This window comes from Pseudophryne corroboree, chromosome 4 (assembly GCF_028390025.1).
Source record: "Pseudophryne corroboree isolate aPseCor3 chromosome 4, aPseCor3.hap2, whole genome shotgun sequence".
NCBI classification, from domain to species: Eukaryota; Metazoa; Chordata; class Amphibia; order Anura; family Myobatrachidae; genus Pseudophryne; species Pseudophryne corroboree.
The window spans coordinates 932,459,218-932,485,210 of record NC_086447.1 but is presented as its reverse complement, the minus strand read 5'-3'; the positions used below and the strand labels follow the sequence as shown (position 1 = coordinate 932,485,210).

Sequence of the window (25,993 nt, the reverse complement as noted above, 5' to 3'; positions counted from 1 at the left end):
CAATATTGCGAATACATCGTTCGCAATTTTAAGATGCTAAGATTCACTCCCAGTAGGCGGCGGCTTAGCTTGTGCAAATCTGCTAAAATCCGCTTGCGAGCGAACAACTCGAAATGACCCCCAAGGTTCCAATCATCCAATATATGTGCAGTAGTTACACGCATCGCGTCACCTCTCTCTATCTGCACCTTTGTAATTACCCAGCAAAACAGGATTCATTTAATTTATTGAATTTCTACAGGGCAACATGTAACTCCTGTAAAATACTAATAAAATTGCAAAGCGCCTTCTATTCTGAGCAGTGAGCGGTTAGGGCTTGCCGTGCCCCTCAGTGTGCATGCGGGAGCCTAAATCCATTGCTCCTAATAGGGAGGTAAATATTGTATCCTTCAATATCCAATTTCACAATGTTCAGCATTTACAGTTTGTATTTACTAACGTATCTTTCTCAGCTTCCGCTGCATGTTGGTAAGTATGACACCAGTCCAGTACTCACATACTGTTTCTTTGGGGGTCATTCCGAGTTGATCGCTCGCTAGCAGTTTTTAGCAGCCGTGCAAACGCTATGCCGTCGCGCACTGAGGAGTGTATTTTAGCTTAGCAGAAGTGCGAATGAAAGGATCGCAGAGCGGCTACAAAAAAAGAAATGTGCAGTTTCAGAGTAGCTTCAGACCTACTCAGCGCTTGCAATCACTTCAGACTGTTCAGTTCTGGATTTGACGTCACAAACACACCCTGCGTTCAGCCAGCCACGCCTGCGTTTTTCCTGGCACGCCTGCGTTTTTTCAAACGCTCCCTGAAAAAGGTCAGTTGACACCCAGAAACGCCCCTTTCCTGTCAATCACTCTGCGGCTGGCATTGCGACTGAAAAGCGTCGCTAGACCTTGTATAAAAATACGTCGGCTGTTGTGAAAGTACATTGCGCGTGCGCACTGCGCCGCATACGCATGCGCAGAAGTGCCGCTTTTTCACTTAATCGCTGCGCTGCAAACATTTTTCTAGTTAAGAAACTATGGGGGTCATTCATATCTGATCGCTGCTGTGCATTTTCGCACAGTGGGCAATCAGGTACTAACTGCGCATGCACCGCAATGTGCACGTGTGTCGGACAGCAACAAAGGGCATCGCCTGTATGCGACAGGATGGTGTGAAAAATCCAATCGCACAGGAGTAAGCCGTTTGTGGGTGGTAACTGACCGTTTACTGGGAGTGTCCGGAAAAACGCAGGCGTTCCCAAGCGTTTTCAGGGAGGGTGTGTGACGGTCCCGATCAGCCTGTTCTGATCGCACTGTAGGAGAAAGTCCTGGGCTGCGCACACACTGCACACAGTGGATTTTTGCAGCTCGGCGTACACATGGGATCGCACACTTGCACGGCGAATTTACACTCCCCCTGGAGGCAGCGACTATCTGAGCGCAGGACAGCAAAATTAGCAGCCCAGGGATCAGATCAGATCTATGGGCTCCATTGACACACAGGACCTGATTCCGAGCCACATAGAAGCCTGACTGTACCAATGCCACCGTACTGCACAGTAATGCACAGTCAGCGTAGAAGGCGACGAGTGCTCTGTATTATATACACTCCTGCTGGGTGTGTAGAAGGGTTATTCTGCCTTCATTCGCGGTTGTGCATTCATAATGGAACCTTATTGATATGTGGCTCTTAAGCTAATGCATAAAACCCCTATTTCCCTATAGAGTGTAAGCCTGCGAGCAGGGCCCTCGCCTCTCTGTTATTAGCCAGCCTTGCCTTGTTACTGTGTACGTGTAGAGCACTGCTGAGCATGCTGGCACCACATAAATAAGTGTATGTAACAACACGGATGAGTGCAGAGCCTCCTGACTGAGCGCAGCACAGAACACATCACAATACATTATGCACCCAGCAGCAGAACAATGACTGAGCTGAAAACACATTTTTCTTTAGCCAAAGATCCGATCATTCATTATTTGATGAATAATTTTCCGGAGCAGAAACAAATGGCGGTACGAGTATTCCACAGCTCCCGAGGCTGAGAGAAATCCCAGCGCTTCCATCGCAGAGCTTAGCCTTGGGAGTCGTGTTAACGTCCCCAGAATGCCGCCACGCAGAGCGCAGCCTTGGGGGAGCTGTAATTGCTGCGAGTAGCCTCTCTACAAGAAGCCACTGACCTCATTATCACTTACCTCACACTCCAGGCTAGGACACATTAACACTTGCAGGTCTGGGCTGCCTGGCAGTTATTAATGAGACACAACTGGGCCTGATTCAGAAACGATGTTTGCGCAGTTGGCATGCGTCAGTGTTGCGCTGCGATGGCGCGTGTAGTGTGGATTAGGACAGATAGTGACCGTTTGTGGGAGGTAACGGGGGTGTGGAGACTCATACGCTGGTGTGTGGCAGCGACTGCGTCCTCTTACCACCAGTGGTTCTCGCCGTGGTATATATTGCGCTATTGTGATGCCTCAACAAGATATAGCCCCTGGCTAGTCCAAGAAAACCCTACATTCCCCTTGTTACGTGAGGCATCACTGTAAACTGGCCTAGAGACAGCCTGAACACCCCTCTTCCATGCAAAAGAGAGGGCGATGTTCACTGTAAAAAGGGAACATAAAGGACCCAGGTTGCACGTGGGGTGAACGAAGACATTCTCCCACGCGCCTGCCCTGCAGGGTCCCGCGACCCCGGCGGGAAGGATCCGGGAACTGAGGAGAGTCAGTTAGAAGTGCGTAGGAGCGACAGAAAAGAGGCTGAGGAGACCGGCGAGGACGGGACGTGACGAAGTGTGATCAGCGCTGTTTCTCTTCCCCTTTCAGCTTACCTCTTCGCGGCCAGACCCAGCGGTGTCAGCGGTGGACGACGAACGGCAGCAGAGACGGAGACACTGCAGGGAAACAGACGGAGCCGCCGCAGCTGAACGGAGAGGCGGACCCGACTCGACCGCACGGAGGACGGCCTCAGCTCCTGCCCATCAGGAAAGCAGCGGGCGGAGCTTGCTGTGTGGGCCGGACAGTCCACCCTTCCCCGGAGAGGATCCCTGGTGACAGCTCGGCTGCGGAGACAACAGGTACAGCTGCAGCCGACCGGGAGCCGTACAGCAAAGACCCTAGAAAGGTACTAGTGCTCTGCATTCTTCTCCCAACACTGCTAGGGCCCTGCATAACCTATTTCAGCAGCGAAGAAGTAAAGAGAGAGAGAGAGAGAGAGAGAGAGCTCAATCCTAAAAAGAGGGAGAGAGAGAGAGACCGATCAGTACTAAAGAGAGAGAGATAGAGAAAAACCATCAGCCTGTCACGTCAGAATAACGCTCCGTCACAGATATTTGAGAAGACAGCTGTCTGTGTACAAGGATAATACAGCATAGTGAGGGCCTACAACACCCCCCTTTTTTCTTCTGTAGAACTACAAGTCTCAGTAGGTAGCACCTCACATTACTGGCAGCTATAGGTGTGCAGTCTAAGGCCCCTCCCTAGCAAACTAAAAGTGTTTTGTATAGACACACCTGAAGGAGTGAGACACCTTCATTCTTAGACTTGCACCCACCCGCACCTGACCCTCATTTATTTTAACTAGGGTACCTAGCATGACTGCACTTGTGAATATGGCACAATTCTAGGTAAGTCCAATTATTCAGCACAATAGGTCAGAAATGGGGTGGCTCCTGGGGTACGGGGCCTCCTGGACTGCCGTGGCTGGGCGACAACAGGGCATCGCAGCATTACATTTAATTTGGCACTTTCACCGTTTGTTTATTATACATGTTACACATTTTTTTCACTTATATTAATTCACCCCATAACACCCCTTTTTTTCTCACCTATCCCTTAATCCTTCTCACTACACATAATTATTCCCTGCGATGCCCTGGGGTTGCTTGGCTGTGGTTTTTTGGGGGGTCCCGTGCCCTAGGTTTGAACCCCTATAGTGTTAGGTACTGCAGCAGAGTGGAGTCCCTTGCCGCGGGGCTGCAGCTTCATGCATTGATCAATTCATAACTAAACTCCACTATTTATTATATGCTAAGTTATATGATATCAGTAATGCTAGAGACAGTGCACCTACAACCCCCCCCCCCCCTTTTCTTCTGTAGTAATACAGCATAGTGACTGCCCTACAGCCAGGGCCGGATTAACAATGGGGCGGATGGAGCTGCAGCTCCAGGCCCCCCACTGGAAATAGGCCCACAGATCCCCTGCAGTTCAGATAGTGTTGACAGGAAAAAAAAACTTTTCTCCTGTCATCACCAATAGCAATCCCTCACTCGACTCCTGTCACGGAGAGACAGAACTCTGCCTCTCCCCTCTGAGGCTGCCAGCAGCTGTCACTGCCCAATGAAGCACATACCCAGGATCGAAGTAAGCTCCTCCCCCAGATCGCGATAAGCTCCGCCTCCTGGTGCATCTACAGCTGTGCCCGCGATTGCTCAAAGTTCTTCTCACTTTCCATCCCAAGCTGTGTCTCTGTGGGACCTTTATAAACTTACTCAGCCCCCTGGTTCTTCCACTGCTGAGCCCCCTGGCCCCTGTTGTCTGAAGCCACACCCCCGGGCCGTTATAAGCCCCGCCCACTAGACAGTACACTGCAGTGCAGTGCTCCCCGCCTGTGTGATCTGTGAGGTGTTCTGCAGCTGCGGTTTGAGGTACAAAGGAGTATATGCTGTGTAGCCCTATGCCCAGGACTTTCTCACACTTAAAGTTATGTGTGCATGTTCTGTGACCTTAATGGCATAATATTATAATTTATCATGCATGATAATCAATTGAATTCCGGCCAGTGTGTATACGGACACTACCTTGCGGTGTAATGTGACTATCAGGCGCTGCCGCTCGGTGTGATGTAACTATCGGACACTGCCGTGCGGTGTAATGTAACTATCGGACACTGCCGTGTAGTGTCATGTGACTAGGACACTACTGAGCGGTGTAATGTAACTGTCGGACGCTGATGTATGGTGTAATGTGACTATCGGACGCTGCCGTGTGGTGTAATGTGACTATCGGACGCTGCCGTGCGGTGTAATGTGACTATCGGACGCTGCCGTGCGGTGTAATGTGACTATCGGACGCTGCCGTGCGGTGTAATGTGACTATCGGACGCTGCCGTGCGGTGTAATGTGACTATCGGACGCTGCCGTGCGGTGTAATGTGACTATCGGACGCTGCCGTGTGGTGTAATGTGACTATCGGACGTTGCCATGCGATGTAATGTAACTATCGAACGCTGCCGTGCAATGTAATGTAACTATCGAACGCTGCCGTGCAGTGTAATGTAACTATCGGACGCTGCCGTGCAGTGTAATGTAACTATCGGACGCTGCCGTGCGGTGTAATGTAACTATTGAACGCTGCCGTGTGTTGTAATGTAACTATCGGACGCTGCCATGCGGTGTAATGTAACTATCGGACGCTGCCGTGCGGTGTAATGTGACTATCGGACGCTGCCGTGCGGTGTAATGTGACTATAGGACGCTGCCGTGTGGTGTAATGTAACTATCGGACGCTGCCGTTTTAATTTATCATGCATGGTAATCAATTGAATTCCGGCCAGTGTGTATACGGACACTACCTTGCGGTGTAATGTATCTATCAGACGCTGCCATGCGGTGTAATGTGACTATCGGACGCTCCTGTGCGGTGTAATGTGACTAGGACGCTGCCGTGTGGTGTAATGTAACTATCGGACGCTGCCGTGTGGTGTATTGTAACTATCGGACGCTGCTGTGTGGTGTAATGTAACTATCAGCGCTGGCTTGCGGTGTAATGTGACTCGGACACTACTGTGCAGTGTAATGTGACTATCGGACGCTGCCGTGCAGTGTAATGTGACTATCGGACGCTGCCGTGCAGTGTAATGTGACTCGGACACTAGTGTACGGTGTAATGTAAATATCGGATGCTGCCATGCGGTGTAATGTGACTAGGTCACTACTGAGCAGTGTAATGTACAGTAACTGTCGGACGCTGCAGTTCGGTGTAATGTAATTATCGAACGCTGCCGTGCGGTGTAATGTAATTATCGGACGCTGCCGTGCAGTGTAATGTGACTCGGACACTACTGTGCGGTGTATTGTAACTATCGGACGGTGCTGTGCGGTGTAATGTAACTATCGGACGGTGCTGTGCGGTGTATTGTAACTCGGACACTACTATGCCGTGTAATGTGATTCAGACACTACTGTGCGGTGTAATGTGACTCGGACACTACTGTGCGGTGTAATGTAACTATCAGACGTTGCTGTGCGGTGTAACGTGTCTCGGACACTACCGTGCGGTGTAATGTAACTATCAGACGTTGCTGTGCGGTGTAACGTGTCTCGGACACTACCGTGCGGTGTAATGTAACTAGCAGACGCTACCGTGCGGTGGAATGTAACTATCAGATGCTGCTGTGCGGTGTCATGTGACTCGGACACTACTGTGCGGTGTAATCTAACTATCGGACACTGCTGTGCGGTGTAACGTGTCTCGGACACTACTGTGCGGTGTAATGTAACTAACGGGCGCTGAGGCATATCCCCTGCTCCCCTCTCCTTAATCCAATCTGCAGCGGTACACAATAGGCCTTTCCTATATTTCAGCTCCAGGCCCATGTGCACATTAATCTGGCACTGCCTACAGCAATAGCACTCTGTCGTCCTCACCACTAGACAGCTATTATAAACTGAGTATGTACCCTTCTAACAGTGAAATGATTTCTCTTTCCCCTGCTTCAGTCCATCAGCATCGTTAGAGAAGTTACCCAATTGGAGGCCCAACAGCCGTGGTCAATTGCAAAAAGCCACTAGGAGAATTTCCCACGTTACCTATCTACCAATAAGGAACTACTGCATCTCCTTGGTGTATATGAAATAGCCGTCAGTATATGTCCCGGTGCCTCCGACTAAACCGGAAACCCCCTGATGCGATTTAAGTTTCCATAACCGTCTCAGGGTACAGCAGGTCCTTTCGCCTACACAAGATCGGCCTTGACTACAGTCATTTCTGTTATTGTCACTAGTTCACCTAAGGTACCCAACGTGCTCCAACGTTATTCTATTCAGCTGAACTAAGGGGGGGATAGACATACAGGGACTGTGTCGCTAGCGAAAAAGGGACAGTTATCACTTAACCATTCTAAGGTGTTTATATTCAATGATTTGGGTGAAATTGTATTTGAATGATAGTATTGATATAGTGAAATTGTAACCGAAGAGTTGAGTCCAATTTACACGAATCTAGACTGATACAGTTAGAATGAGAATTACAACCAAGGTTCCAGTTTAATAAAATAATTTTGTTGGTTAACACAGTCGCGATTATTGACTCAAGTAGTGTAAAAAGAGGAAGGTGAGGTGAACGTATAGCGGTATCCAAGAACCTTCAGTATAGACATCGGTTCCCGTCCTGTCTGGGGACCAGAGAAGAGACCTGTGGAAAGTAAACAAACAGAAAAGGTATTGTTCCTCAATTAATACTTACCCCTATTCTCGGTCATTACACTATCCCTGACTTACCCTAACTACTTTTTCCGAGCGGGATCCGGTCAGAATACCGGCGGACGAAATACCAACACTGGAATCCTGACACTGCTTGGAATGCCGTCGTCGGAATACCAGACGAGTGTTTTCCGGTCCGCTAGAGAGGTAAGCTGCAGGGGGGTGGGGGGGAGGTTAGGGTTAGGATGTGGGCGGTAGGGATAGGCTGTGGGGAGGAGTAGTTACGTTTAGGAACCCCCAGCGAGGGTTAGGCTGCGGGAAGGGGGGGGGGGGGATTTAGGTTTGGGCTGTGGGAAGGGAGGGTTAGAGGGGCATTGGGGAAAGCTAAGTATACTTAACTTGTTTGCCGCCGGCTCATACGATATATCGGTCACATCGGCCAGTGTGTATGGGAGATATTGTATACGATGCGACAATGCATTCACAATTTCTACGTGTTGAAGTGGGTATCCGTTCACATGGTCGACCATGTTATGGTCGACAGTCATTAGGTGGACCACTATTGGTCGACATTGGCATGGTCGACATGGACACATGGTCGACACATGAAAATGGTCGACACATGAAAAGGTCGACATGGGTTTTTTAACTTTTTTTTCTTTTGGGGAACTTTTCCATACTTTACGATCCACATGGACTACGATTGGAACGGTAAAGTGTGTCGAGCGAAGCGAAGGCACCATGCCCGAAGCATGGCGAGCGAAGCGAGCCATGCGAGGGGACGCGGTGCACTAATTGGGGTTCCCAGTCACTTTACGCAAAAAACGACACCAAAAAAAAGTTAAAAAACTCATGTCGACCTTTTCATGTGTCGACCATGTGTCCATGTCGACCATGTCAATGTCGACAATAGTGGTCGACCTAATGACTGTCGACCATAACATGGTCGACCATTCATACCGGAACCGTTGAAGTGGGGGAGGCTCCGGTCAGCATACTGGGCGGCCTTGCCCTGCGATGTGCATCTAATTAGCAGCATCTGCAATCCTTACTGAATCAGGCCCTCAGTTTTTGGCTTGGGTAAAAAAAACTGATAATCATTGATAAAAATCGATATAAACAGCTAAAATCGTGTACATTTTTGCAATCCAAAACCCAAACTTTGGATTTTAATATCTAAATTATCAACAAAATTCGGGTGGATTCGGATTTCTGGAGAAGTGAACCGCACATCTCTATCTAACTGGTGATGGACGGAACTCTGGGCCTAATTCAGAGATGTGCGCAAACCTGATGGTTTCCGTGCATCACCGATAGTGCGATTTCTGAGTGTGCGCAGGACCAGTTCTGCACATGTGCACAATGATCCCTGCGTCATCACACGCAGTGCGCCCCAATCCGCAGTCTGATTGACGACTGATTGGAGACGGGCCGGCCTCAGTTCCAGAAAACGGGGGCGTGACGCATGCAGGTGGCCCTGATAAGAATAATGCATGGATATAATACAGAAGGTAAAATAGAAGAGACTATAAAAAAAAGTACAAGACTGGAGACATAGCACCAATAATTGGATGTAGCTCTGCTGTAATCGATGCACAATTCACTCCAATCGAATCCTTTAGCGCAAAGCAACTTCTATAGGACAAGACTACTAGAAATATGGTCATTTTTCTACCAATAGCGGACTAACCAGACTAAACCTCCCCATCATCCAAGAATACCTGTATGGGACGATAAACACTTCACACACACTGGTCAGGACTGCAGCATCAGATTTATAAATACAGTTAAGTAACGTTGCGAGCTCCATCTGTCGGTAGGTACCACAGGCGGTAGCGCACATACAGTGACGAATAGTAAATTGTGAAACAATGGGGGTCATTCCGAGTTGATCGTAGCTGTGCTAACTTTAACAAATCTATGATCAGTCACACTGACATGCGGGGGGACGCCCAGCACAGGGTTATCCCGCCCGCATGTCAGGCCGTACCCCGTCGCACAAGTACAAAAGCATCACACGGCGGCGATCAGGGCTCATTTAGCCCCAATGTCTCTCAGAACCTGGTCTGTCACTGTAGCACTCTCTCTCCGCAATCCTCCTTACTCACCACACTATGCAATACAATGCCAATCACTTACGTCTCCAAATAATACTTGCCAATCGCTAATCTCTCCTCCAATACTTCCCGCAGCTCCTGATGGTAGCAGTGGAAATATTCAGATATAGGAAAGTCACTTATCTATAGAGATTTCAATGTTGAGATATGGAGTGTGCTACTGCACAGTATCCATACCAAGATGGCCGCCATTTGGACTTCTGCACATACACTGCGCCATCTTGTCACAGTAGGACACAAACACGTTCCGCTTAGCTCCCAGAGACCCTGCAGTATCCTAAGATAACTGTTACCAAACGTCCCAACTGTCCTGATGTTGTTGGGACAGTCCAGTTTTTTGGGCACTATCCCACTGTCCCATTCGTAGGCCTCAGTGTTACGCATTGGGGGGGAGGTTGGGAGGCCCATGTGCTGCTCTTATAAATATCAGTTTTATGTCACATAAAGATAAAAGCTGGATCATGCACTAGTTAGCGATGTATTACAACTAGAGATGAGCGGGTTTGGTTCTCCGAGAACCGAACCCCCCCGAACTTCACGTGGTTTACACGGGTCCGAGGCAGCCTCGGTTCTTCCCGCCTTACTCGGAAAACCCGAACGGGGGAAAACGTCATCATTCCGCTGTCGGATTCTCGCGAGATTCAGATTCCATATAAAGAGCCGCGCGTCGCCGCCATTTTCACTCGTGCATTGTAGATTGAGCGGAGAGGACGTGGCTACGTTCTCTGAGTGGAAAGCTCAATATCAGCTCAATATCAGCTCAATATCTGTGCTCAGTATCAGTGCTGCATTGTGGTGACCAGTATATAATACTACAGTACAATAGTCCAGTGCTGCATCTTGCTGCTCCGTGTCAGTTCTAGTATCCTCATCAGTGCTCAATATCTGTGCTCAGTATCAGTGCTGCATTGTGGTGACCAGTATATAATACTACAGTACAATAGTCCATTGCTGCATCTTGCTGCTCCGTGTCAGTTCTAGTATCCTCATCAGTGCTCAATATCTGTGCTCAGTATCAGTGCTGCATTGTGGTGACCAGTATATAATACTACAGTACAATAGTCCATTGCTGCATCTTGCTGCTCCGTGTCAGTTCTAGTATCCTCATCAGTGCTCAATATCTGTGCTCAGTATCAGTGCTGCATTGTGGTGACCAGTATATAATACTACAGTACAATAGTCCATTGCTGCATCTTGCTGCTCCGTGTCAGTTCTAGTATCCTCATCAGTGCTCAATATCTGTGCTCAGTATCAGTGCTGCATTGTGGTGACCAGTATATAATACTACAGTACAATAGTCCATTGCTGCATCTTGCTGCTCCGTGTCAGTTCTAGTATCCTCATCAGTGCTCAATATCTGTGCTCAGTATCGGTGATGCATTGTGGTGACCAGTATATAATACTACAGTACAATAGTCCATTGCTGCATCTTGCTGCTCCGTGTCAGTTCTAGTATCCTCATCAGTGCTCAATATCTGTGCTCAGTATCAGTGCTGCATTGTGGTGACCAGTATATAATACTACAGTACAATAGTCCATTGCTGCATCTTGCTGCTCCGTGTCAGTTCTAGTATCCTCATCAGTGCTCAATATCTGTGCACTACTACTACTACAGTACATTACTAAAAGTCCAGTGTCTTGCTGCTGTAGGGTGCTGTGGTAGTGTCTGTCACTGTGCATAGGTCATCATCATTCCAGTCACAGTGGTATCTGGTATCTATCTAGTGGTAACTAATTCCAGACATTACCGCCGTCTAATACCAGATATTTTACTGGCATATAATTCCACACATTAAAAAATGGAGAACAAAAATTTGGAAGGTAAAATAGGGAAAGATCAAGATCCACTTCCACCTAGTGCTGAAGCTGCTGCCACTAGTCATGGCAGAGACGATGAAATGCCATCAACGTCGTCTGCCAAGGCCGATGACCAATGTCATAGTAGAGAGCATGTAAAATCCCAAAAACAAAAGTTCAGGAAAATGACCCAAAAATCTAAATTAAAATTGTCTGAGGAGAAGCGTAAACTTGCCAATATGCCATTTATGAAACGGAGTGGCAAGGAACGGCTGAGGCCCTGGTCTATGTTCATGGCTAGTGGTTCAGCTTCACATGAGGATGGAAGCACTCATCCTCTCGCTAGAAAAATGAAAAGACTTAAGCTGGCATAAGCACAGCAAAGAACTGTGCGTTCTTCTAAATCACAAATCCCCAAGGAGAGTCCAATTGTGTCGGTTGCGATGCCTGACCTTCCCAACACTGGACGGGAAGAGGTGGCTCCTTCCACCATTTGCACGCCCCCTGCAAGTGCTGGAAGGAGCACCCGCAGTCCAGTTCCTGATATTGAAATTGAAGATGTCACTGTTGAAGTACACTAGGATGAGGATATGGGTGTTGCTGGCGCTGGGGAGGAAATTGACAAGGAGGATTCTGATGGTGAGGTGGTTTGTTTAAGTCAGGCACCCGGGGAGACACCTGTTGTCCGTGGGATGAATAAGGCCATTGATATGCCTGGTCAAAATACAAAAAAAATCACCTCTTCAGTGTGGAATTATTTTAACAGAAATGCGGACAACAGGTGTCAAGCCGTGTGTTGCCTTTGTCAAGCTGTAATAAGTAGGGGTAAGGACGTTAACCACCTCGGAACATCCTCCCTTATACGTCACCGGGAGCGCATTCATCAGAAGTCATTGACAAGTTCAAAAACTTTGGGTGACAGCGGAAGCAGTCCACTGACAACTAAATACCTTCTTCCTCTTGTACCCAAGCTCCTGCAAACCACACCACCAACTCCCTCAATGTCAATTTCCTCCTTAGACAGGAACGCCAATAGTCCTGCAGGCCATGTCACTGGCAAGACTGACGAGTCCTCTCCTAACTGGGATTCCTCCGATGGATCCTTGAGTGTAACGCCTACTGCTGCTGTTGTTGCTGCTGGCGCTGCCGTTGTTGCTGCTGGGAGTCGATCGTCATCCCAGAGGGGAAGTCGGAAGACCACTTGTACTACTTCCAGTAAGCAATTGACTGTCCAACAGTCCTTTGCGAGGAAGATGAAATATCACAGCAGTCATCCTGTTGCAAAGCGGATAACTCAGGCCTTGGCAGCTGTGTTGGTGTTAGACGTGCGTCCGGTATCCTCCGTTAGTTCACAGGGATTTAGAGAATTGCTTGAGGTACTGTGTCCCCGGTATCAAATCCCATCTAGGTTCCACTTCTCTAGGCAGGCGATACCGAGAATGTACACAGACCTCAGAAAAAGAGTCACCAGTGTCCTAAAAAATGCAGTTGTACCCAGTGTCCACTTAACCACGGACATGTGGACAAGTGGAGCAGGGCAGACTAAGGACTATATGACTGTGACAGCCCACTGGGTAGATGTATTGCCTCCCGCAGCAAGAACAGCAGCGGCGGCACCAGTAGCAGCATCTCGCAAACGCCAACTCGTTCCTAGGCAGGCTACGCTTTGTATCACCGCTTTCCATAAGAGGCACACAGCTGACAACCTCTTACGGAAACTGAGGAACATCATCGCAGATTGGCTTACCCCAACTGGACTCTCCTGGGGATTTGTGACATCGGACAACGCCACCAATATTGTGCGTGCATTACATGTGGGCAAATTCCAGCACGTCTCATGTTTTGCACATACATTGAATTTGGTGGTGCAGAATTAAAAAAAAAAACAACAGGGGCGTAATGGAGATGCTGTCGGTGGCCCGAAGAATTGCGGGCCACTTTCGGTATTCAGCCACCGCGTGCCGAAGACTGGAGCACCAGCAAACACTCCTGAACATGCCCTGCCATCAGCTGAAGCAAGAGGTGGTAACGAGGTGGAATTCAACCCTCTATATGCTTCAGAGGATGGAGGAGTGTTAGGGTCTCCTGCCCTGTGCTGCCACGTTGTCATGGCAACCGGGAGACAAGTGCTAGCGGAGTGGCCTGAGCGCAGCTGATACTCCGGTTCGGGTCTTTTGCTGTGCAGTGGTTACAGGCTTTGTGCACGGCAGGGGATCCGGTGCTGGTTTTTGTGCTCACAGTCTGTGAGGTCTGAGTGGGGCGTGGACAGCACCTGCTATATAAGGCCTCTTCTCAGGTTAAGCAGATGCTGCTGAATCTTTGTTGGTTAGTCAGTTCCTGAAAGTTAGCCAGTACTGTGTAGCTTTGTATTTGTTGTTGCTTACTGCAAATAGGCCTTGGGGTTTGGTACTACACTCTGCCAATCCAGACCTAGCAGTAAAACTGGAGTCAGTCGTTTAACTTGCTGAGGTTCTTTTGCTACTCTGTGAACTTAGCAAGTTTGCGGCTGTATTCTCAGACTTGCCTGCCTAAATCCTTTCTCACTGTGCAATGGCCCTCATTCCGAGTTGTTCGCTCGGTATTTTTCATCGCATCGCAGTGAAAATCCGCTTAGTACGCATGCGCAATGTTCGCACTGCGACTGCGCCAAGTAACTTTACTATGTAGAAAGTAATTTTACTCACGGCTTTTTCATCGCTCCGGCGATCGTAATGTGATTGACAGGAAATGGGTGTTACTGGGCGGAAACACGGCGTTTCAGGGGCGTGTGGCTGAAAACGCTACCGTTTCCGGAAAAAACGCAGGAGTGGCCGGGGAAACGGTGGGAGTGCCTGGGCGAACGCTGGGTGTGTTTGTGACGTCAACCAGGAACGACAAGCACTGAAATGATCGCACAGGCAGAGTAAGTCTGAAGCTACTCTGAAACTGCTAAGTAGTTAGTAATCGCAATATTGCGAATACATCGGTCGCAATTTTAAGAAGCTAAGATTCACTCCCAGTAGGCGGCGGCTTAGCGTGTGTAACTCTGCTAAATTCGCCTTGCGACCGATCAACTCGGAATGAGGGCCCATGTGTTCAGGTGTCAGTTTAGTGGCAGTAAGCTGAACCTGTGCACTGCAAGTGAGGATTAGGATTGTGGAGACTCTCCTTGTGTCTATCATTCCATCTCTGACCAAGGAGTTTACTGCCACACCCGTTGGTAACCCTTTAGGGTTTTGCTGTTGCCCTTAGCAACAGCATTTCGGGTTCTCTACGTATTAAAACACAACATCTTGCTTTTTCCATCTGAGCATTCCTAATACTAGGGAGACACCCAATTTCTTAGCCTCTGGGCTTCTCTGTTCACTTTGTGTTTATTTTGTTACCCTATCACCTTCTGTGTATGTAATGTCATATTCCCCAGTCTGTCTGTGAGTTCATTTGTTTTGCATCCCTATCCGTTCAGACACCAGTACATTCCTGCAGGCACTGGTGTGCATAACAGTTCAGACACCAGTACATTCCTGCAGGCACTGGTGTGCATAACAGTTCAGACACCAGTACATTCCTGCAGGCACTGGTGTGCATAACAAGGAGCAGCAAAAGGCCATTCAAGCCTATACATCTGCCTACGATATAGGCAAAGGAGGGGGAATGCACCTGACTCAAGTACAGTGGAGAATGATTTCAACGTTGTGCAAGGTTCTCCAAACCTTTGAACTTGCCACACGTGAAGTCAGTTCAGACACTGCCAGCCTAAGTCAGGTCATTCCCCTCATCAGGCTTTTGCAGAAGCAGCTGGAGAGATTGAAGGAGGAGCTAAAACAGAGCGATTCCGCTAGGCATGTGGGACTTGTGGATGGAGCCCTTCATTCGCTTAACCAGGATTCACAGGTGGTCAATCTGTTGAAATCAGAGCACTACATTTTGGCCACCGTGCTCGATCCTAGGTTTAAAGCCTACGTTGTATCTCTCTTTCCGGCAGACACAAGTCTGCAGATGTTCAAAGACCTGCTGGTGAGACAATTGTCAAGTCAAGCGGAACGTGACCCGCCAACAGCTCCTCCTTAATTTTCTCCCGCCACTGGAGCTGCCAGGAAAAGGATAACATTTCCAAAACCACCCGCTGGCGGTGATGCAGGGCAGTCAGGAGCGATAGCTGACATCTGGTCCGGACTGAAAGACCTGCCAACGATTACTGACATGTCGTCTACTGTCACTGCACATGATTCTGTCACCATTGAAAGAATGGTGGAGGATTATATAAGTGAAAGCATCCAAGTAGGCATGTCAGACAGTCCGTACGTATACTGGCAGGAAAAAGAGGCAATTTGGAGGCCCTTGCACAAACTGGCTTTATTTTACCTAAGTTGCCCCCCCCCCCCCCCCTCCAGTGTGTACTCCGAAAGAGTGTTTAGTGCAGCCGGTAACCTTGTCAGTGATCGGCGTAGGAGGTTACTTCCAGAAAATGTGGAGAAGATGATGTTCATCAAAATTAATTATAATCAATTGCTCCGTGGAGACATTCACCAGCAATTGGCTCCAGAAAGTACACAGGGACCTGAGATGGTGGATTCCAGTGGGGACGAATTAATAATCTGTGAGGAAGAGGATGTACACAGTGAAAGGGGTGAGGAATCGGAGGATGAGGAGGAGGTGGACATCTTGCCTCTGTAGAGCCAGTTTGTGCAAGGAGAGATTGATTGCTTCTTTTTTGGTGGGGGCCCAAACCAACCAATCATTTCAGCCACAGTCGTGTGGCAAACCCTGTCGCTGAAATGATGGGTTTGTTAAAGTGTGCATGTTCTGTTTTATACAACATAAGGGTGGGTGGGAGGGCCCAAGGACAATTCCATCTTGCACCTCTTTTTTTTTATTTATCTTTGCATCATGTGCTGTTTGGGGACTATTTTTTAAATCTGCCATCCTGTCTGACACTGCAGTGCCACTCCTAGATGGGCCAGGTGTTTGTGTCGGCCACTTGGGTCGCTTAGCTTAGCCATCCAGCGACCTTGGTGCACCTCTTTTTTTCTTTGCATCATGTGCTGTTTGGGGACTATTTTTTAAATCTGCCATCCTGTCTGACACTGCAGTGCCACTCCTAGATGGGCCAGGTGTTTGTGTCGGCCACTTGGGTCGCTTAGCTTAGTCATCCAGCGACCTCGTTGCAAATTTTAGGACTAAAAATATTATTGTGAGGTGTGAGGTGTTCAGAATAGACTGAAAATGAGTGGAAATTATAGTTATTGAGGTTAATAATACTATGGGAACAAAATGACCCCCAAATTCTATGATTTAAGCTGTTTTTGAGGGTTTTTTGTAAAAAAAAACACCCGAATCCAAAACACACCCTAATCCGACAAAAAATTTTCAGGGAGGTTTTGCCAAAACGCGTCCGAATCCAAAACACGGCCGCGGAACCGAAACCAAAACCAAAACACAAAACCCGAAAAATGTCCGGTGCACATCACTAGTAGAAACACCCTCTGCACTTCCGTGTCGAGGATCATCCCCAGGAAAGGCAATCTCCTTGTCGGCTCCAAATGTGACTTTGGAAGGTTCAGGATCCAACAGTGAACCCTGAGCAGATGAGTCGTGAGAGCAATGTACTGCAACAATGTCTGCCTGGACGATGCCTTTATCAGCAGATCGTCCAGTTATGGAATTATGTTCACCCCCTGTCTGCGGAGGAGAACCATCATCTCTGCCATCACCTTGGTGAACACCCTTGGTGCCATGGAGAGACCGAACGGGAGTGTCTGAAACTGATAGTGATTGTCTAACAGCGCAAATCTGAGATAAGCCTGGTGTGGCGGCCAAATCGGAATGTGGAGGTATGCATCCTTGATATCCAGGGATACCAGAAACTCCCCCTCCTCCAGACCTGAGATCACCGCTCTCAGAGACTCCATTTTGAACTTGAGCTCCCTTAGATAAGGGTTTAACGGTTTCAAGTTCAAAATTGGCCTGACCGAACCATCCGACTTCGGTACCACGAATAGGTTCGAATAATAACCCTTGTTTTGCATATGAGGTGGAACTGGGACAAAGACCTGTGACTTTTCCAATTTTTGGATGGCTTCCTGTAGGATAGCCCTGTCTGCCAATAAAGCTAGCAAGCCTGATTTGAAGAATCGGTGAGGCGGGAGTTCTTGAAACTCCAGCCTGTACCCCTGGGACACAATATCCTGTACCCAGGGGTCCAGGACGGACAACACCCAAACGTGGCTGAAACGTCTGAGCCTCACCCCCACCGGCCCGTCCTCCAGGCTGTGCGGTCCACCGTCATGCTGAGGATTTTGATGTACCAGAAGCAGGCTTCTTGTCCTGGGAAACTGCAGTAGCAGGTTTTTTGGATTTTGCCCGACCCCCTCTAAAGAAGGTGTTACAAGGCTTGTTCTTTTTTGTTTTAGCTGACCGAAAGAACAGTGACGTAGCTGAAGAAAAGGGTTTCTTCGTAGCAGGTGCAGCTGAGGGAAGAAAAGGTGACTTACCCGCGGTTGCCGTGGAAATCTACGCATCCAACGCTTCCCCAAATAGAGCCTGACCTGTGTAGGGTAGGTTCTCCACACTTCTCCTGGATTCCGCGTCGGCAGACCATTGGCGTAGCCAGAGTCCTCTCCGAGCCGAGACAGACATGGAAGATATCCCTGCAGCCATCGAACCCAGGTCTTTCATGGATTCCACCATAAATCCTACAGAATCCTGTATGTTACGTAAAAACAATTCAACGTCACTTTTATCCATTGTATCCGAATCTTCAAGTAACATGTCTGACCACTTTACTATAGCCTTAGAAATCCATGCACAGGCAATAGTAGGTCGCAATATCGCCCCTGAAGCCGTATATATGGATCTGAGGGTAGTGTCAATTTTGCGATCAGCCGGTTCTTTTAACGCGGTAAATCCCGGGACAGGTAAAACCACCTTCTTTGACAGTCTGGAAACAGATGCGTCAACTATGGGTGGGTTTTCCCATTTCTTTCTATCCTCGTCAGGGAAGGGAAAAGCAACCAGAACCTTTCTTGGGATCTGGAATTTTTTCTCTGGGTTCTCCCGGGATTTTTCAAATATAGCGTTTAATTCCTTAGACGCATGGAAGGTTAGCGAGGCTTTCTTATTATCCATGAAGTAAGCCTCCTCAACCTGCTCAGGTGTTGTGTCAGCAATATTCAACACATCCTTAATGGCCCCTATCATCATAATAAAACTAAAGAAGCTCTAGGAGCTCCTCTAGCTGTGACCAGCTCCTCCGGGCACATTTTCTAAACTGAGTATGGAAGGAGGGGCATAGAGGGAGGAGCCAGCCCACACTCTCAAACTCTTAAAGTGCCAGTGGCTCTAGTGGACCCGTCTATACCCCATGGTACTAATGTGGACCCCAGCATCCTCTAGGACGTAATAGAAAAGTACTGAAGGCTCATTTACATCTATTTTGTGTAATATGTAGAATATTGAAAAATATATATTCTAAAAGGTGAGATCTTGTAAGGGTGCAAACCTCTTGGCAGGAGGAGCTCTCTGAGTGCGTCTATATGCTTTCATGATTCATTTATAATGTAAATAAGGCCAGGCTGAGCAGCAATCAGTATTTCAGTATTCAGACGCTGACGGTATACGACTTAGTCCTTGCACATTGGGACGCACATATGTACTCCAGGGAAGGGCTTTGTAGCGGCATTTGTATAAAGCCACAGATTTGCGACCGGCAAAAGACGCAAACACGACGCAGCCACAGCCGACTCAGAATCGGGCACACAGTTGTCATTAACATAAAGACAGTTACACACCAGGCAATGCAGAATCTAACTAATATATTAATGTTGTGTGAATCCATTTAAACGTCCCTCCGGCTCCCACTAATACTGCTATACTCAGTAGCACTGTATGCCGGTCAGCCTGTCTCTGGAGCTGCCTGCATTCCTTACCAGTACAAGCTTATTACGGGCATCCTGACCTGCAGGTCATACTGTAATTCCCGCAGGAAAGGCGCATTGCTTCCATAATTGAATAATCCTGCTGGTTTAGCGCATAGCGTAGACTGGATTGTGAGTAACTCTTCCTGTAAGAGACCTCTCACAATAATTGCTGCTGTTGTTAAAATGAAATTTATTGACAATAATGTTTCCTGAACCCCTCTGCCGCCATTTATTCCCCGTTTCCCGTCGCCTTGTGTAGTGTAGGGGAGAAACGAATGTGTTCTTCTGGGTATCTTAGTCCTACGCGTTGCACGGTGCTGTGTATGGAGCCTTATTAGCTGTACACCAGGGGGTATATTTACTAAGGTTCGTATTTGTAGGGATTTGGTGGGAGATTAAACTCGAATTACATCGTTCGTGGTTTTTTGCAACTTTTTGTTTTTTTTTACATGTCATTTACTATACTGTCGTTTTTAGCATTTTCGTTTTTCTGATGTCGATGTGATTCGTATTGTCGGGCAGTGTTTTACAGGAGTGATTAGTAAAACACTGCCGGACTTAACACAATGAAGCACGGCCGAATCAGTGAGATCTGTGCAGGGCTTCATTGTGTACATTAAATGAAGTGTGGAAAGTGTAAAAAAATGGAAAAAATTGCGTGGGGTCCCCCCTCCTATGCGTAACCAGCCTCGGACTCTTTGAGCCGGTCCTGGTTGTAAAAATAGTTTACAGGGAAAAAACTGTGTAGGGTTACCCCATGTTTAAACAACCAGCACCGGGCTCTGCGTCCGGTCCTGGTGCAAAAAGTACGGGGTACAAAAACATAGGGGTCTCCCGTATTTTTAACACCAGCACCGGGCTCCACTAGTCAGAGAGATAATGCCACAGCCGGGGGACACTTTTATATTGGTCCCTGTGGCCCTGGCATTAAATCACCAACTAGACACCCCTAGCCCGGGTACCCTTAAATCAAGGGGTCATTCCCTCCAGCCACCCCGGTGCCAGGGGTGACTAGCTGCGGGGGTAATGCCATGGCCGCAGGGACCTATATAAAAGTGTCCCCCGGCTGTGGCATTATCTCTCTGACTAGTGGAGCCTGGTGCTGGTGTTAAAAATACAGGGGACCCCTACATTTTTTGTCCCCCATATTTTTGCACCAGGACCAGGCGCAGAGCCCGGTGCTGGTTGATTAAATATGGGGGATCCCCTGTCATTTTCCCCCCGGTATTTTTTCAACCAGGACCGGCTCAAAGAGCCCGAGGCTGGTTATGCTTAGGAGGGGGGACCCTACGCAAAAAAAAATTGGGATTTTTAACCCATTCACACCCCTTCCCACTGATAAATATGCACGGATCTCATACAGATAAAAAAAGCAGGTCTTTGAAAACTGCTTTTTTTATACGAATTGTAACATTTCCCGGCAGTGATTGTGAATACGAATTCTTAGTAAATTACCGAGTTGTATAAAATAACAGGCGTGTTTGACCGATGGTGTATTTATTCGTATTTTTTTTCTCTGCCCTTAAAAAGAATACGAATGCCCTCATCACTGCCGAGATTTGTGTTTAGTAAATTCCCGAGATGACATTTTGAAAAAATAAATAAAAATCGGTCAAAATCGGGAGCTTAGTAAATATACCCCCAGGTGTCACTAGCTTGTGTCATGCGCCCTCGCCTGTAGCCCTTTGTCATACACCTTTACCCTGCAGTTATTACTCAGGAATATAAGTACGTAGTGTTACAGCGCATACAATACCATTAATCATTTATGTTTTGCTAGTATTAGGGATACTTTTTATTAAGAGCTTGAATAAAGTGATTACCCCAAGAAAGGTCTCTTAGGGTCTGATCCAGAGTTAGGAGCAAATAAAAAAAAGGGGCAAAAAATTTAGCACTTTGCCCCTTAGCAAAGCCTTTCTGCAGCGCAGATGTAACATGTGCAGAGTGAGTTACAAGGGTATATTCAATACCAGCTGGAAACTGCCGTCTTGTCGGCAAGATGGCAGTTGCCGACAGGTTTAGGTCGAAAGGGGTTCCGACCTATTCAATGCAGGGCCATTTTTTCCGACAATTCGGGAATTCCCGACTTGTTGGAAAGCACGTGGATTGTCGGATTAGCCCCGAATCCACGTGTTTCGCTGCCAAATCCGACAGGTTTTGGCCCTGGTTCCGACAATGTCAATCCGACTTTTTATAAAGTCGGATTGACATTGTCAGAATCGGGGAGATGAGATGGGGGAGTGGGGACACGGCGAGCATGTGACGGGGACCTGTAAGGAGAGAGTGGGGACGGGTGAGTAGTGGCATTAGCACCGACGGACACCTGCGCTCAGCATAGAGGACCCGGCCGCCGGACGTGACAGCGCGGGGTTTGAGCGCCGTCTGCCTCCCCAGTCCCCAGGTACTTGTGAGAGTTGTCGGTGCGGTCAAATCCAACACTCGTATTTGGCAGCTCATTGAATACTGACCTTTCGGGTCCTTTCCGTCGGAGAGGACCCGACAGATATTGAATACACCCCACAGTAGTGGAGGGGCGCGTCCTAGCTTACCGCTAAATATCAGGGCAACATTAAGCTGCCATGATCTACATGCTAAAACAGTCATTGCATTTGCTCCCCTCGCATGGTAACAAGGTCTGGGCACAGATTACAGCGACTTGTCCCCATTCTTATACTATACGTCATTGATGTGCGGAAATTTCCGGTTTATACCGCTTCACCTTTGCATAATGCCCACATGAACTCATGGGCTCATACATTGTGTGTAAATCTGGCTCTGGTGCTAGCCAGTGCCTCCTGAGCCATTTACATAGTAACATAGTAACTAAGGTTGAAAAAAGACAATTGTCCATTGAGTTCAACCTATTTGTGGTCTCCTATGTAGTCTTATTATAGGACTAGTTATTTTTATGTTAGGACTAGTTATATTAACTATAATGCGTGCCTACGCACCATAACCCTGAATATCTTTATCCAGTAGGAATTTATCTAACCCATTCTTAAAGGTGTTGACTGAGTCCGCCATTACTACTCTCTCAGGCAGGGAATTCCAAACACGTATTGTCCTTACTGTGAAAAAACCTTTTTGCCTCAATGTGCGGAAACTCCTCTCCTCTAACCTAAGCGAGTGACCACGTGTCCTCTGTGCTGTTCTTATAGAAAACAGGTCCCTCCCGAGCTCTGCGTATTGACCCCTTATATTTTTGTAGATGTTGATCATGTCCCCTCTTAGTCTCCTCTTTTCCAATGTAAACATGCCTAGCCTTGCAAGCCTTTCCTCGTATACCTCACCGCACTTTCCTGCTATACGTATACAGACAACTACCGCCCCGTGATGTCACGCGATCATGGCCCATTCACGTGACAGACTTTCCGTCTACCCTAGAGAGACTCAGGGATCCTGTTCATTCCCATTACAGCGTAGGATGTGGCCGTTATAACAGACATGTCATCTCCTATCTCCCTCTCCACATACTGGAACTGGTCAGTAATCAGCGTCTCGGTTACAGGAGAGTTATTGCATTATGAAGATTCCGTCCTGTCTGCCGGCAGCTGATACATTAATCATTAATGTATATTACACATAGAAATTCATGAAATATCCTAATGTCTTTCGTGTTATCTCTTGCCTGATAATACAGATGAAAGTGAACTGGAAATATACTAGACACGATAGTGATATATACAATGTTACACTGACATTAATTAAGTTTCTGTTAACATACAGTGCATCCGGAAAGCATTCACAGCGCTTCACTTTTTCCACATTTTGTTACGTTACAGCCTTATTCCAAACTGGAATAAATTATATTTTTCCCCTCAAAATTCTACACACAATACCCCATAATGACAACATGAAAAAGTTTTTTTTGAGATTTGTGCAAATTTATTAACAATAAAAAACTAAGAAATCACATGTACATAAGTATTTGCAGCCTTTGCCATGAACCTCAGAATTGAGCTCAGGTGCATCCTGTTTCCACTGATCATCCTTGGGATGTTCCTGCAGCTTAATTGGAGTCCACCTGTGGTAAATTCAGCTGATTGGACATGATTTGGAAAAGCACAAACCTGTCTATATAAGGTCCCACACTTTACAGTGCAGGTCTGAGCACAAACCAAGCATGAAGTCAAAGGAATTGTCTGTAGACCTCTGAGACAGGATTGTCTCGAGGCACAAATCTGGGGAAGGGTACAGAAAAATATCTGCTACTTTGAAGGTCCCAATCAGCACAGTTGCCTCCATCATCCATAAATGGAAGAAGTTCGGAACCACCAGGACTCTTCCTAGAGCTGGCTGGCCATCTAAACTGAGCGATCGGGGTAGAAGGGCCCTAGTCAGGGAGGTGACCAAGAACCCCATGGGCACTCTGTCAGAGCTACAGCATTCCTCTGCAGAGAGGAGAACCTTCCAGAAGGACAACCATCTCTGCAGCAATCCACCAATCAGGCCTGTATGGTAGAGTGGCCAGACGGAAGACACTCCTTAGTAAAAAGCACATGGCAGCCTGCCTGGAGTTTGCCAAAATGCATCTGAAGGACTCTCAGACCATGAGAAACAAAATTCTCTGGTCTGATGAGACAAAGATTGAACTCTTTGGCATGAATGCCAGGCGTCATGTTTGGAGGAAACCAGGCACCGCTCATCACCAGGCCAATACCATCCCAACAGTGAAGCATGGTGGTGGCAGCATCATGCTGTGGGGATCTTTTTCAGCGGCAGGAACTGGGAGACTAGTCAGGATAGAGGGAAAGATGAATGCAGCAATGTACAGAGACATCCTGGATGAAAACCTGCTCTAGAGTGCTCCTGACCTCAGACTGGGGTGACGGCTCATCTTTCAGCAGGACAACGACCCTAAGCACACAGCCAAGATATCAAAGGAGTGGCTTCAGGTCAACTCTGTGACTGTCCTTGAGTGGCCCAGCCAGAGTCCAGACTTGAATCCAATTGAACATCTCTGGAGAGATCTGAAAATGGCTGCGCACCGACTCTTCCCAACCAACCTGATGGAGCTTGAGAGGTGCTGCAAAGAGGAATGGGCGAAACTGGCCAAAGATAGGTGTGCCAAGCTTGTGGCATCATATTCAAAAAGACTTGAGGCTGTAATTGCTGCCAAAGGTGCATCAACAAAGTATTGAGCAAAGACTGTGAATACTTATGTACATGTGATTTCTTAGTTTTTTATTTTTAATAAATTTGCACAAATCTCAAAAACACTTTTTTTCATGTTGTCATTATGGGGTATTGTGTGTAGAATTTTGAGGGAAAAAATGAATTTATTCCAGTTTGGAATTAGGCTGTAACATAACAAAATGTGGAAAAAGTGAAGCGCTGTGAATACTTTCCGGATGCACTGTACTAAATGTCAGATTAGACAGTCCGGTTATTGGGCCCAATTCAGCATGGAACTCTGCTCCGGCAGCGTTTGCATGTTGAAGCCCTCTGCAGTGTGCGCACGTGCAGAAGCTGCACTGCACGTGCGCACACAGTGAGATTCTACGGTATCTCATATGTGCGAACGCCTCTGGCTGATTGTCAGGCATAGGCGGTCGCAGGGTGGGAGGGGGCATTGCGGAGGTGTTTTAGGGGCACGGTCCAGACAACGCAGGCGTGTCCGGACCATTTCTGGGGCTGGCCGCAGCAGATGTGTGACATCACACGCAGCCGCTGCAAGCCCAAACATGGCGGGTAGCCATCTACCTTCGCAGCTAGGCTGCGTAGGCAGAGGACAACCCTAAACATGCGAGATCATTGCCATAGTGCGATGCGCTCGCATGTTTGCCGGTGGCAGGACACAGCGTGCAGGGTAATGGTTTGTAGGTGTGTGATTTATCGCACATCTGCAACCCATGCTGATTTAGGCCAATAGTCTGGCAGCAGCGACTGAGGGGTCATATTGTGCGAAAGAGGGTGCTCTCGTCTCTCAAATGTGGGTTCCCCATGTGTAATTAGCCACATTGTGGGAGGTTTTGTGGCACATTTAATGCCTTCATCTCATTTGTGGAAAACAGAATCTTACCATAGTGCAGGATAATATTTTGGTCATCTCCCGTCGGTTTTGTTTTTACAGCACTTTGCTCCAGACAGTGAGAGGCGATCATATGCAGGGGATGCAGTTCATTTGCCAACTGCCAGGATTCCGGCGGTCAGGATACCGAAATTGGAATCTCAACAGCTGACAATGGGGGTCATTCCGAGTTCATCGCTCGCTAGCAGTTTTTAGCAGCTGTGCAAACGCTATGCCGCCTCCCACTGGGAGTGTATTTTAGCTCAGCAGAAGTGCGGACGAAAGGATCGCAGAGCGACTACAAAAAAAAAATGGTGCAGCTTCAGACCTACTCAGCGCTTGCGATCACTTCAGACTGTTCAGTTCCGGATTTGACGTCACAAACACGCCCTGCGTTCGCCCAGCCACGCCTGCATTTTTCCTGGCACTCCTGCATTTTATCAAGCACTCCCTGAAATCGGTCAGTTCACACCCAGAAACGCCCCCTTCCTGTCAATCACTCTGCAGCAGCCATTGCGACTGAAAAGCTTCGCAAGACCTTGTGTAAAAATACTTTGCCCGTTGTGAAAGTACGTTGCGCATGCGCACTGTGCCGCATACGCATGCGCAGAAGTGCCATTTTTTTGCATCATCGCTGCGCAGCGAACATTTTTAGCTAGCGATCAACTCGGAATGACCCCCTATGACAGCTCATCCCGCTGGTATGTAGCTGCAATTTAATCTATGTTGGTAGGACCACTCGCAAACTTAGAGTCAGATTCTTTGAAAACAGGCG

General features: G+C 47.8%; 1 protein-coding gene across 3 annotated transcripts in view; it reads left to right on the top strand.

Annotated features, from left to right (window-relative positions):
- LOC134910737 (spermatogenesis-associated protein 7-like) overlaps window positions 1-25,993 on the top strand; it is a 402,706-nt gene that overhangs the window by 67,378 nt on the left and 309,335 nt on the right. For 2 of the 3 annotated variants that reach the window (XM_063919092.1, XM_063919087.1), the window contains exon 2: window positions 2,799-3,096. The gene's annotated coding sequence lies outside the window, so the exon portion shown is untranslated. Of the gene's footprint in view, window positions 1-2,798; window positions 3,097-4,572; window positions 4,622-25,993 lie in introns of those variants that run through there. The other variant, XM_063919093.1, reaches the window with a different exon arrangement.